The sequence below is a fragment of the Hoplias malabaricus genome, chromosome 2 (assembly GCF_029633855.1).
Source record: "Hoplias malabaricus isolate fHopMal1 chromosome 2, fHopMal1.hap1, whole genome shotgun sequence".
Lineage (NCBI taxonomy): Eukaryota > Metazoa > Chordata > Actinopteri > Characiformes > Erythrinidae > Hoplias > Hoplias malabaricus.
This window is the reverse complement of record NC_089801.1, coordinates 13,102,294-13,110,651: the sequence shown is the minus strand read 5'-3', so window position 1 is coordinate 13,110,651 and position 8,358 is coordinate 13,102,294. Positions and strand designations below refer to the sequence as shown.

Genomic DNA, 8,358 nt, shown 5'->3' with positions numbered 1-8,358 from the left:
GGCGTCCAATGTAGGTCCGAACTTCTCCGACCGTGACCGTGACCGCCGCGTGTTTCTTTTATGCCGAAATAGCTCAGTTGGGAGAGCGTTAGACTGAAGATCTAAAGATCCCGGGTTTCGGCAGACTCAGAGACCTGATTTTGCATTAGGTTTTTAACGGCTGACAATTCAATGTCTCGCATTGTTTTTTGGAATGGTTACCTTGAGCTACTGCAATGCCCTTCATTCTGAGTGTCTTCCAGTGAAAATCTATACAATCATCAATTAGACAGAGTTCTGCTCTCTCGAGTTCACTCGGGTCCCGCTCCTCTCAAGATTCCCCCCTCGTGCTCTGACAGAGATCATCCCTGTCACGGACACCTGGAGTGACCGTCTTGGGGCTTTGGTTGGGAAAGCGAAAAAGCTTCTCAGTGGTTCCATGGTGTAATGGTTAGCACTCTGGACTTTGAATCCAGTGATCCGAGTTCAAATCTCGGTGGAACCTAGTGTTTGATGCATGTGAACCTAGCCTTTCGTGACTGCCCTCTGTTATATGAAAATGGAAAAAGGTATAATAGGCCAAACCACAGGGATGTAACCACGTTGAGGAACCGAACTGATGTCAGAGGGTAGAGTCCTTAATTCTGTGAATACTAAACAAACCTGTCTTTCTGGCCATCGACGTCTGCATTTCTGCAATTTTGATCACTTGCCTGCGTATGGCGTTCGAGCCGAAATAGCTCAGTTGGGAGAGCGTTAGACTGAAGATCTAAAGGTCCCTGGTTCGATCCCGGGTTTCGGCAAGCGGAGCTTCGGATCCTCCAAAGCGTCCTTGTGAAGGAGGTTTTTTCCATGTTGTCAGACATCATGCCTACTTGCATCACAAGTTCCTGTGTGCAAGCGTGGCTAAACTAACAAGAAAGAGCCCTCGCGGCACAACGTAGACCGCATCGTTCACAAGCAAGGAAGCAAACTGAAGTTTGGTGTCATGTAGGGCGCGCTTTCTAAGAAACTTGTACAATCAAAAGAATTTTGAAGGTAGCATTTGCTAATTGTGGTGGTGAAACTTGGCAATGTCTCCTGTGAAGCCATTTTTGTTGTTCCAACAAATCTACTTTAGGCGTCCAATGTAGGTCCGAACTTCTCCGACCGTGACCGTGACCGCCGCGTGTTTCTTTTATGCCGAAATAGCTCAGTTGGGAGAGCGTTAGACTGAAGATCTAAAGATCCCGGGTTTCGGCAGACTCAGAGACCTGATTTTGCATTAGGTTTTTAACGGCTGACAATTCAATGTCTCGCATTGTTTTTTGGAATGGTTACCTTGAGCTACTGCAATGCCCTTCATTCTGAGTGTCTTCCAGTGAAAATCTATACAATCATCAATTAGACAGAGTTCTGCTCTCTCGAGTTCACTCGGGTCCCGCTCCTCTCAAGATTCCCCCCTCGTGCTCTGACAGAGATCATCCCTGTCACGGACACCTGGAGTGACCGTCTTGGGGCTTTGGTTGGGAAAGCGAAAAAGCTTCTCAGCGGTTCCATGGTGTAATGTTTAGCACTCTGGACTTTGAATCCAGTGATCCGAGTTCAAATCTCGGTGGAACCTAGTGTTTGATGCATGTGAACCTAGCCTTTCGTGACTGCCCTCTGTTATATGAAAATGGAAAAAGGTATAATAGGCCAAACCACAGGGATGTAACCACGTTGAGGAACCGAACTGATGTCAGAGAGTAGAGTCCTTAATTCTGTGAATACTAAACAAACCTGTCTTTCTGGCCATCGACGTCTGCATTTCTGCAATTTTGATCACTTGCCTGCGTACGGCGTTCGAGCCGAAATAGCTCAGTTGGGAGAGCGTTAGACTGAAGATCTAAAGGTCCCTGGTTCGATCCCGGGTTTCGGCAAGCGGAGCTTCGGATCCTCCAAAGCGTCCTTGTGAAGGAGGTTTTTTCCATGTTGTCAGACTTCATGCCTACTTGCATCACAAGTTCCTGTGTGCAAGCGTGGCTAAACTAACAAGAAAGAGCCCTCGCGGCACAACGTAGACCGCATCGTTCACAAGCAAGGAAGCAAACTGAAGTTTGGTGTCATGTAGGGCGCGCTTTCTAAGAAACTTGTACAATCAAAAGAATTTTGAAGGTAGCATTTGCTAATTGTGGTGGTGAAACTTGGCAATGTCTCCTGTGAAGCCATTTTTGTTGTTCCAACAAATCTACTTTAGGCGTCCAATGTAGGTCCGAACTTCTCCGACCGTGACCGTGACCGCCGCGTGTTTCTTTTATGCCGAAATAGCTCAGTTGGGAGAGCGTTAGACTGAAGATCTAAAGATCCCGGGTTTCGGCAGACTCAGAGACCTGATTTTGCATTAGGTTTTTAACGGCTGACAATTCAATGTCTCGCATTGTTTTTTGGAATGGTTACCTTGAGCTACTGCAATGCCCTTCATTCTGAGTGTCTTCCAGTGAAAATCTATACAATCATCAATTAGACAGAGTTCTGCTCTCTCGAGTTCACTCGGGTCCCGCTCCTCTCAAGATTCCCCCCTCGTGCTCTGACAGAGATCATCCCTGTCACGGACACCTGGAGTGACCGTCTTGGGGCTTTGGTTGGGAAAGCGAAAAAGCTTCTCAGCGGTTCCATGGTGTAATGGTTAGCACTCTGGACTTTGAATCCAGTGATCCGAGTTCAAATCTCGGTGGAACCTAGTGTTTGATGCATGTGAACCTAGCCTTTCGTGACTGCCCTCTGTTATATGAAAATGGAAAAAGGTATAATAGGCCAAACCACAGGGATGTAACCACGTTGAGGAACCGAACTGATGTCAGAGAGTAGAGTCCTTAATTCTGTGAATACTAAACAAACCTGTCTTTCTGGCCATCGACGTCTGCATTTCTGCAATTTTGATCACTTGCCTGCGTACGGCGTTCGAGCCGAAATAGCTCAGTTGGGAGAGCGTTAGACTGAAGATCTAAAGGTCCCTGGTTCGATCCCGGGTTTCGGCAAGCGGAGCTTCGGATCCTCCAAAGCGTCCTTGTGAAGGAGGTTTTTTCCATGTTGTCAGACATCATGCCTACTTGCATCACAAGTTCCTGTGTGCAAGCGTGGCTAAACTAACAAGAAAGAGCCCTCGCGGCACAACGTAGACCGCATCGTTCACAAGCAAGGAAGCAAACTGAAGTTTGGTGTCATGTAGGGCGCGCTTTCTAAGAAACTTGTACAATCAAAAGAATTTTGAAGGTAGCATTTGCTAATTGTGGTGGTGAAACTTGGCAATGTCTCCTGTGAAGCCATTTTTGTTGTTCCAACAAATCTACTTTAGGCGTCCAATGTAGGTCCGAACTTCTCCGACCGTGACCGTGACCGCCGCGTGTTTCTTTTATGCCGAAATAGCTCAGTTGGGAGAGCGTTAGACTGAAGATCTAAAGATCCCGGGTTTCGGCAGACTCAGAGACCTGATTTTGCATTAGGTTTTTAACGGCTGACAATTCAATGTCTCGCATTGTTTTTTGGAATGGTTACCTTGAGCTACTGCAATGCCCTTCATTCTGAGTGTCTTCCAGTGAAAATCTATACAATCATCAATTAGACAGAGTTCTGCTCTCTCGAGTTCACTCGGGTCCCGCTCCTCTCAAGATTCCCCCCTCGTGCTCTGACAGAGATCATCCCTGTCACGGACACCTGGAGTGACCGTCTTGGGGCTTTGGTTGGGAAAGCGAAAAAGCTTCTCAGCGGTTCCATGGTGTAATGGTTAGCACTCTGGACTTTGAATCCAGTGATCCGAGTTCAAATCTCGGTGGAACCTAGTGTTTGATGCATGTGAACCTAGCCTTTCGTGACTGCCCTCTGTTATATGAAAATGGAAAAAGGTATAATAGGCCAAACCACAGGGATGTAACCACGTTGAGGAACCGAACTGATGTCAGAGAGTAGAGTCCTTAATTCTGTGAATACTAAACAACCCTGTCTTTCTGGCCATCGACGTCTGCATTTCTGCAATTTTGATCACTTGCCTGCATACGGCGTTCGAGCCGAAATAGCTCAGTTGGGAGAGCGTTAGACTGAAGATCTAAAGGTCCCTGGTTCGATCCCGGGTTTCGGCAAGCGGAGCTTCGGATCCTCCAAAGCGTCCTTGTGAAGGAGGTTTTTTCCATGTTGTCAGACATCATGCCTACTTGCATCACAAGTTCCTGGCTCACTGTTAGTGTCAACAAGAATGAAATTGACCAAAGTGGAAGCAGCTCACTCATATATAGCTGTAAATCTTTACAATAACACTCCTGTCAGTTTTCGCTCCTCAGTCGTACTCTCAGTGGCTGACGCTTGCAGAGGTTCCATGGTGTAACGGTTAGCACTCTGGACTCTGAATCCAGCGATCCGAGTTCAAATCTCGGTGGGACCTGCTGCTCGGTTTCCTTTGCTAGAGTCTCAGAGCAGCTGCCTTAACCGCGTGACGGAGCAATCCTGTTAACACCCGCTGATCTGGGCCGAATTGTAATTCTGTTAAAACGTTTCCACCCACATGCAAGGGAACCTTCTCTACAGAGTGTGAAGTGCTGGAATCTTGCGCTAAAATGCAAACTTGTGCTTCATTTCATACAATTCCCACTTTGTGATATTTGGTTCCTCTCAAGACGTTTTACTCCTCGTGAACGGAGTAATTAAATCTTACCCATTGTTGCCGCAGCTTGCAAATTAAGAATTAGGAATTGTGATGCGAACGCTCCCGAAGGGTCAGAGGTTCCATGGTGTAATGGTTAGCACTCTGGACTCTGAATCCAGCGATCCGAGTTCAAATCTCGGTGGGACCTACTCTTAGTGTTTCCTTCTGCCAATCTTTCAAGGTATGTTTTTGGGACGCCAAACATCAACTGAGTGAACAGCGATTGCCCGCTTGGTATCAGAGATTCGCTATGTATTGCAAGCGTGGCTAAACTAACAAGAAAGAGCCCTCGCGGCACAACGTAGACCGCATCGTTCACAAGCAAGGAAGCAAACTGAAGTTTGGTGTCATGTAGGGCGCGCTTTCTAAGAAACTTGTACAATCAAAAGAATTTTGAAGGTAGCATTTGCTAATTGTGGTGGTGAAACTTGGCAATGTCTCCTGTGAAGCCATTTTTGTTGTTCCAACAAATCTATTTTAGGCGTCCAATGTAGGTCCGAACTTCTCCGACCGTGACCGTGACCGCCGCGTGTTTCTTTTATGCCGAAATACCTCAGTTGGGAGAGCGTTAGACTGAAGATCTAAAGGTCCCTGGTTCGATCCCGGGTTTCGGCAGACTCAGAGACCTGACTTTGCATTAGGTTTTTAACGGCTGACAATTCAATGTCTCGCATTGTTTTTTGGAATGGTTACCTTGAGCTACTGCAATGCCCTTCATTCTGAGTGTCTTCCAGTGAAAATCTATACAATCATCAATTAGACAGAGTTCTGCTCTCTCGAGTTCACTCGGGTCCCGCTCCTCTCAAGATTCCCCCCTCGTGCTCTGACAGAGATCATCCCTGTCACGGACACCTGGAGTGACCGTCTTGGGGCTTTGGTTGGGAAAGCGAAAAAGCTTCTCAGCGGTTCCATGGTGTAATGGTTAGCACTCTGGACTTTGAATCCAGTGATCCGAGTTCAAATCTCGGTGGAACCTAATTTTTGACGCATGTGAACCTAGCCTTTCGTGACTGCCCTCTGTTATATGAAAATGGAAAAAGGTATAATAGGCCAAACCACAGGGATGTAACCACGTTGAGGAACCGAACTGATGTCAGAGAGTAGAGTCCTTAATTCTGTGAATACTAAACAAACCTGTCTTACTGGCCATCGACGTCTGCATTTCTGCAATTTTGATCACTTGCCTGCATACAGCGTTCGAGCCGAAATAGCTCAGTTGGGAGAGCGTTAGACTGAAGATCTAAAGGTCCCTGGTTCGATCCCGGGTTTCGGCAAGCGGAGCTTCGGATCCTCCAAAGCGTCCTTGTGAAGGAGGTTTTTTCCATGTTGTCAGACATCATGCCTACTTGCATCACAAGTTCCTGGCTCACTGTTAGTGTCAACAAGAATGAAATTGACCAAAGTGGAAGCAGCTCACTCATATATAGCTGTAAATCTTTACAATAACACTCCTGTCAGTTTTCGCTCCTCAGTCGTACTCTCAGTGGCTGACGCTTGCAGAGGTTCCATGGTGTAACGGTTAGCACTCTGGACTCTGAATCCAGCGATCCGAGTTCAAATCTCGGTGGGACCTGCTGCTCGGTTTCCTTTGCTAGAGTCTCGGAGCAGCTGCCTTAACCGCGTGACGGAGCAATCCTGTTAACACCCGCTGATCTGGGCCGAATTGTAATTCTGTTAAAACGTTTCCACTCACATGCAAGGGAACCTTCTCTACAGAGTGTGAAGTGCTGGAATCTTGCGCTAAAATGCAAACTTGTGCTTCATTTCATACAATTCCCACTTTGTGATATTTGGTTCCTCTCAAGACGTTTTACTCCTCGTGAACGGAGTAATTAAATCTTACCCATTGTTGCCACAGCTTGCAAATTAAGAATTAGGAATTGTGATGCGAACGCTCCCGAAGGGTCAGAGGTTCCATGGTGTAATGGTTAGCACTCTGGACTCTGAATCCAGCGATCCGAGTTCAAATCTCGGTGGGACCTACTCTTAGTGTTTCCTTCTGCCAATCTTTCAAGGTATGTTTTTGGGACGCCAAACATCAACTGAGTGAACAGCGATTGCCCGCTTGGTATCAGAGATTCGCTATGTATTGCAAGCGTGGCTAAACTAACAAGAAAGAGCCCTCGCGGCACAACGTAGACTGCATCGTTCACAAGCAAGGAAGCAAACTGAAGTTTGGTGTCATGTAGGGCGCGCTTTCTAAGAAACTTGTACAATCAAAAGAATTTTGAAGGTAGCATTTGCTAATTGTGGTGGTGAAACTTGGCAATGTCTCCTGTGAAGCCATTTTTGTTGTTCCAACAAATCTATTTTAGGCGTCCAATGTAGGTCCGAACTTCTCCGACCGTGACCGTGACCGCCGCGTGTTTCTTTTATGCCAAAATAGCTCAGTTGGGAGAGCGTTAGACTGAAGATCTAAAGGTCCCTGGTTCGATCCCGGGTTTCGGCAGACTCAGAGACCTGACTTTGCATTAGGTTTTTAACGGCTGACAATTCAATGTCTCGCATTGTTTTTTGGAATGGTTACCTTGAGCTACTGCAATGCCCTTCATTCTGAGTGTCTTCCAGTGAAAATCTATACAATCATCAATTAGACAGAGTTCTGCTCTCTCGAGTTCACTCGGGTCCCGCTCCTCTCAAGATTCCCCCCTCGTGCTCTGACAGAGATCATCCCTGTCACGGACACCTGGAGTGACCGTCTTGGGGCTTTGGTTGGGAAAGCGAAAAAGCTTCTCAGCGGTTCAATGGTGTAATGGTTAGCACTCTGGACTTTGAATCCAGTGATCCGAGTTCAAATCTCGGTGGAACCTAATGTTTGACGCATGTGAACCTAGCCTTTCGTGACTGCCCTCTGTTATATGAAAATGGAAAAAGGTATAATAGGCCAAACCACAGGGATGTAACCACGTTGAGGAACCAAACTGATGTCAGAGAGTAGAGTCCTTAATTCTGTGAATACTAAACAAACCTGTCTTTCTGGCCATCGACGTCTGCATTTCTGCAATTTTGATCACTTGCCTGCATACAGCGTTCGAGCCGAAATAGCTCAGTTGGGAGAGCGTTAGACTGAAAATCTAAAGGTCCCTGGTTCGATCCCGGGTTTCGGCAAGCGGAGCTTCGGATCCTCCAAAGCGTCCTTGTGAAGGAGGTTTTTTCCATGTTGTCAGACATCATGCCTACTTGCATCACAAGTTCCTGGCTCACTGTTAGTGTCAACAAGAATGAAATTGACCAAAGTGGAAGCAGCTCACTCATATATAGCTGTAAATCTTTACAATAACACTCCTGTCAGTTTTCGCTCCTCAGTCGTACTCTCAGTGGCTGACGCTTGCAGAGGTTCCATGGTGTAACGGTTAGCACTCTGGACTCTGAATCCAGCGATCCGAGTTCAAATCTCGGTGGGACCTGCTGCTCGGTTTCCTTTGCTAGAGTCTCAGAGCAGCTGCCTTAACCGCGTGACGGAGCAATCCTGTTAACACCCGCTGATCTGGGCCGAATTGTAATTCTGTTAAAACGTTTCCACCCACATGCAAGGGAACCTTCTCTACAGAGTGTGAAGTGCTGGAATCTTGCGCTAAAATGCAAACTTGTGCTTCATTTCATACAATTCCCACTTTGTGATATTTGGTTCCTCTCAAGACGTTTTACTCCTCGTGAACGGAGTAATTAAATCTTACCCATTGTTGCCGCAGCTTGCAAATTAAGAATTAGGAATTGTGATG

The 8,358-nt window shown here is 46.7% G+C and overlaps 18 non-coding genes across 18 annotated transcripts; all 18 read left to right on the top strand.

Moving 5' to 3' along the window:
* Positions 1-412: 412 nt before the first annotated feature.
* trnaq-uug (transfer RNA glutamine (anticodon UUG)) lies at positions 413-484 on the top strand. The gene has a single exon. It is a non-coding gene; the product is annotated as a tRNA-Gln (tRNA).
* A 225-nt stretch (positions 485-709) lies between these two features.
* Positions 710-782, top strand: trnaf-gaa (transfer RNA phenylalanine (anticodon GAA)). Its single transcript has one exon. It is a non-coding gene; the product is annotated as a tRNA-Phe (tRNA).
* Positions 783-1,510: 728 nt separating this feature from the next.
* On the top strand, positions 1,511-1,582 carry trnaq-uug (transfer RNA glutamine (anticodon UUG)). The gene has a single exon. It is a non-coding gene; the product is annotated as a tRNA-Gln (tRNA).
* A 225-nt stretch (positions 1,583-1,807) lies between these two features.
* trnaf-gaa (transfer RNA phenylalanine (anticodon GAA)) lies at positions 1,808-1,880 on the top strand. Its single transcript has one exon. It is a non-coding gene; the product is annotated as a tRNA-Phe (tRNA).
* A 728-nt stretch (positions 1,881-2,608) lies between these two features.
* Positions 2,609-2,680, top strand: trnaq-uug (transfer RNA glutamine (anticodon UUG)). The gene has a single exon. It is a non-coding gene; the product is annotated as a tRNA-Gln (tRNA).
* A 225-nt stretch (positions 2,681-2,905) lies between these two features.
* trnaf-gaa (transfer RNA phenylalanine (anticodon GAA)) lies at positions 2,906-2,978 on the top strand. Its single transcript has one exon. It is a non-coding gene; the product is annotated as a tRNA-Phe (tRNA).
* A 728-nt stretch (positions 2,979-3,706) lies between these two features.
* trnaq-uug (transfer RNA glutamine (anticodon UUG)) lies at positions 3,707-3,778 on the top strand. The gene has a single exon. It is a non-coding gene; the product is annotated as a tRNA-Gln (tRNA).
* Positions 3,779-4,003: 225 nt separating this feature from the next.
* trnaf-gaa (transfer RNA phenylalanine (anticodon GAA)) lies at positions 4,004-4,076 on the top strand. Its single transcript has one exon. It is a non-coding gene; the product is annotated as a tRNA-Phe (tRNA).
* A 227-nt stretch (positions 4,077-4,303) lies between these two features.
* Positions 4,304-4,375, top strand: trnaq-cug (transfer RNA glutamine (anticodon CUG)). Its single transcript has one exon. It is a non-coding gene; the product is annotated as a tRNA-Gln (tRNA).
* Positions 4,376-4,712: 337 nt separating this feature from the next.
* trnaq-cug (transfer RNA glutamine (anticodon CUG)) lies at positions 4,713-4,784 on the top strand. The gene has a single exon. It is a non-coding gene; the product is annotated as a tRNA-Gln (tRNA).
* A 756-nt stretch (positions 4,785-5,540) lies between these two features.
* trnaq-uug (transfer RNA glutamine (anticodon UUG)) lies at positions 5,541-5,612 on the top strand. Its single transcript has one exon. It is a non-coding gene; the product is annotated as a tRNA-Gln (tRNA).
* A 225-nt stretch (positions 5,613-5,837) lies between these two features.
* On the top strand, positions 5,838-5,910 carry trnaf-gaa (transfer RNA phenylalanine (anticodon GAA)). The gene has a single exon. It is a non-coding gene; the product is annotated as a tRNA-Phe (tRNA).
* Positions 5,911-6,137: 227 nt separating this feature from the next.
* trnaq-cug (transfer RNA glutamine (anticodon CUG)) lies at positions 6,138-6,209 on the top strand. The gene has a single exon. It is a non-coding gene; the product is annotated as a tRNA-Gln (tRNA).
* A 337-nt stretch (positions 6,210-6,546) lies between these two features.
* Positions 6,547-6,618, top strand: trnaq-cug (transfer RNA glutamine (anticodon CUG)). The gene has a single exon. It is a non-coding gene; the product is annotated as a tRNA-Gln (tRNA).
* A 394-nt stretch (positions 6,619-7,012) lies between these two features.
* trnaf-gaa (transfer RNA phenylalanine (anticodon GAA)) lies at positions 7,013-7,085 on the top strand. The gene has a single exon. It is a non-coding gene; the product is annotated as a tRNA-Phe (tRNA).
* A 289-nt stretch (positions 7,086-7,374) lies between these two features.
* Positions 7,375-7,446, top strand: trnaq-uug (transfer RNA glutamine (anticodon UUG)). Its single transcript has one exon. It is a non-coding gene; the product is annotated as a tRNA-Gln (tRNA).
* A 225-nt stretch (positions 7,447-7,671) lies between these two features.
* Positions 7,672-7,744, top strand: trnaf-gaa (transfer RNA phenylalanine (anticodon GAA)). The gene has a single exon. It is a non-coding gene; the product is annotated as a tRNA-Phe (tRNA).
* Positions 7,745-7,971: 227 nt separating this feature from the next.
* trnaq-cug (transfer RNA glutamine (anticodon CUG)) lies at positions 7,972-8,043 on the top strand. The gene has a single exon. It is a non-coding gene; the product is annotated as a tRNA-Gln (tRNA).
* Positions 8,044-8,358: the final 315 nt, after the last annotated feature.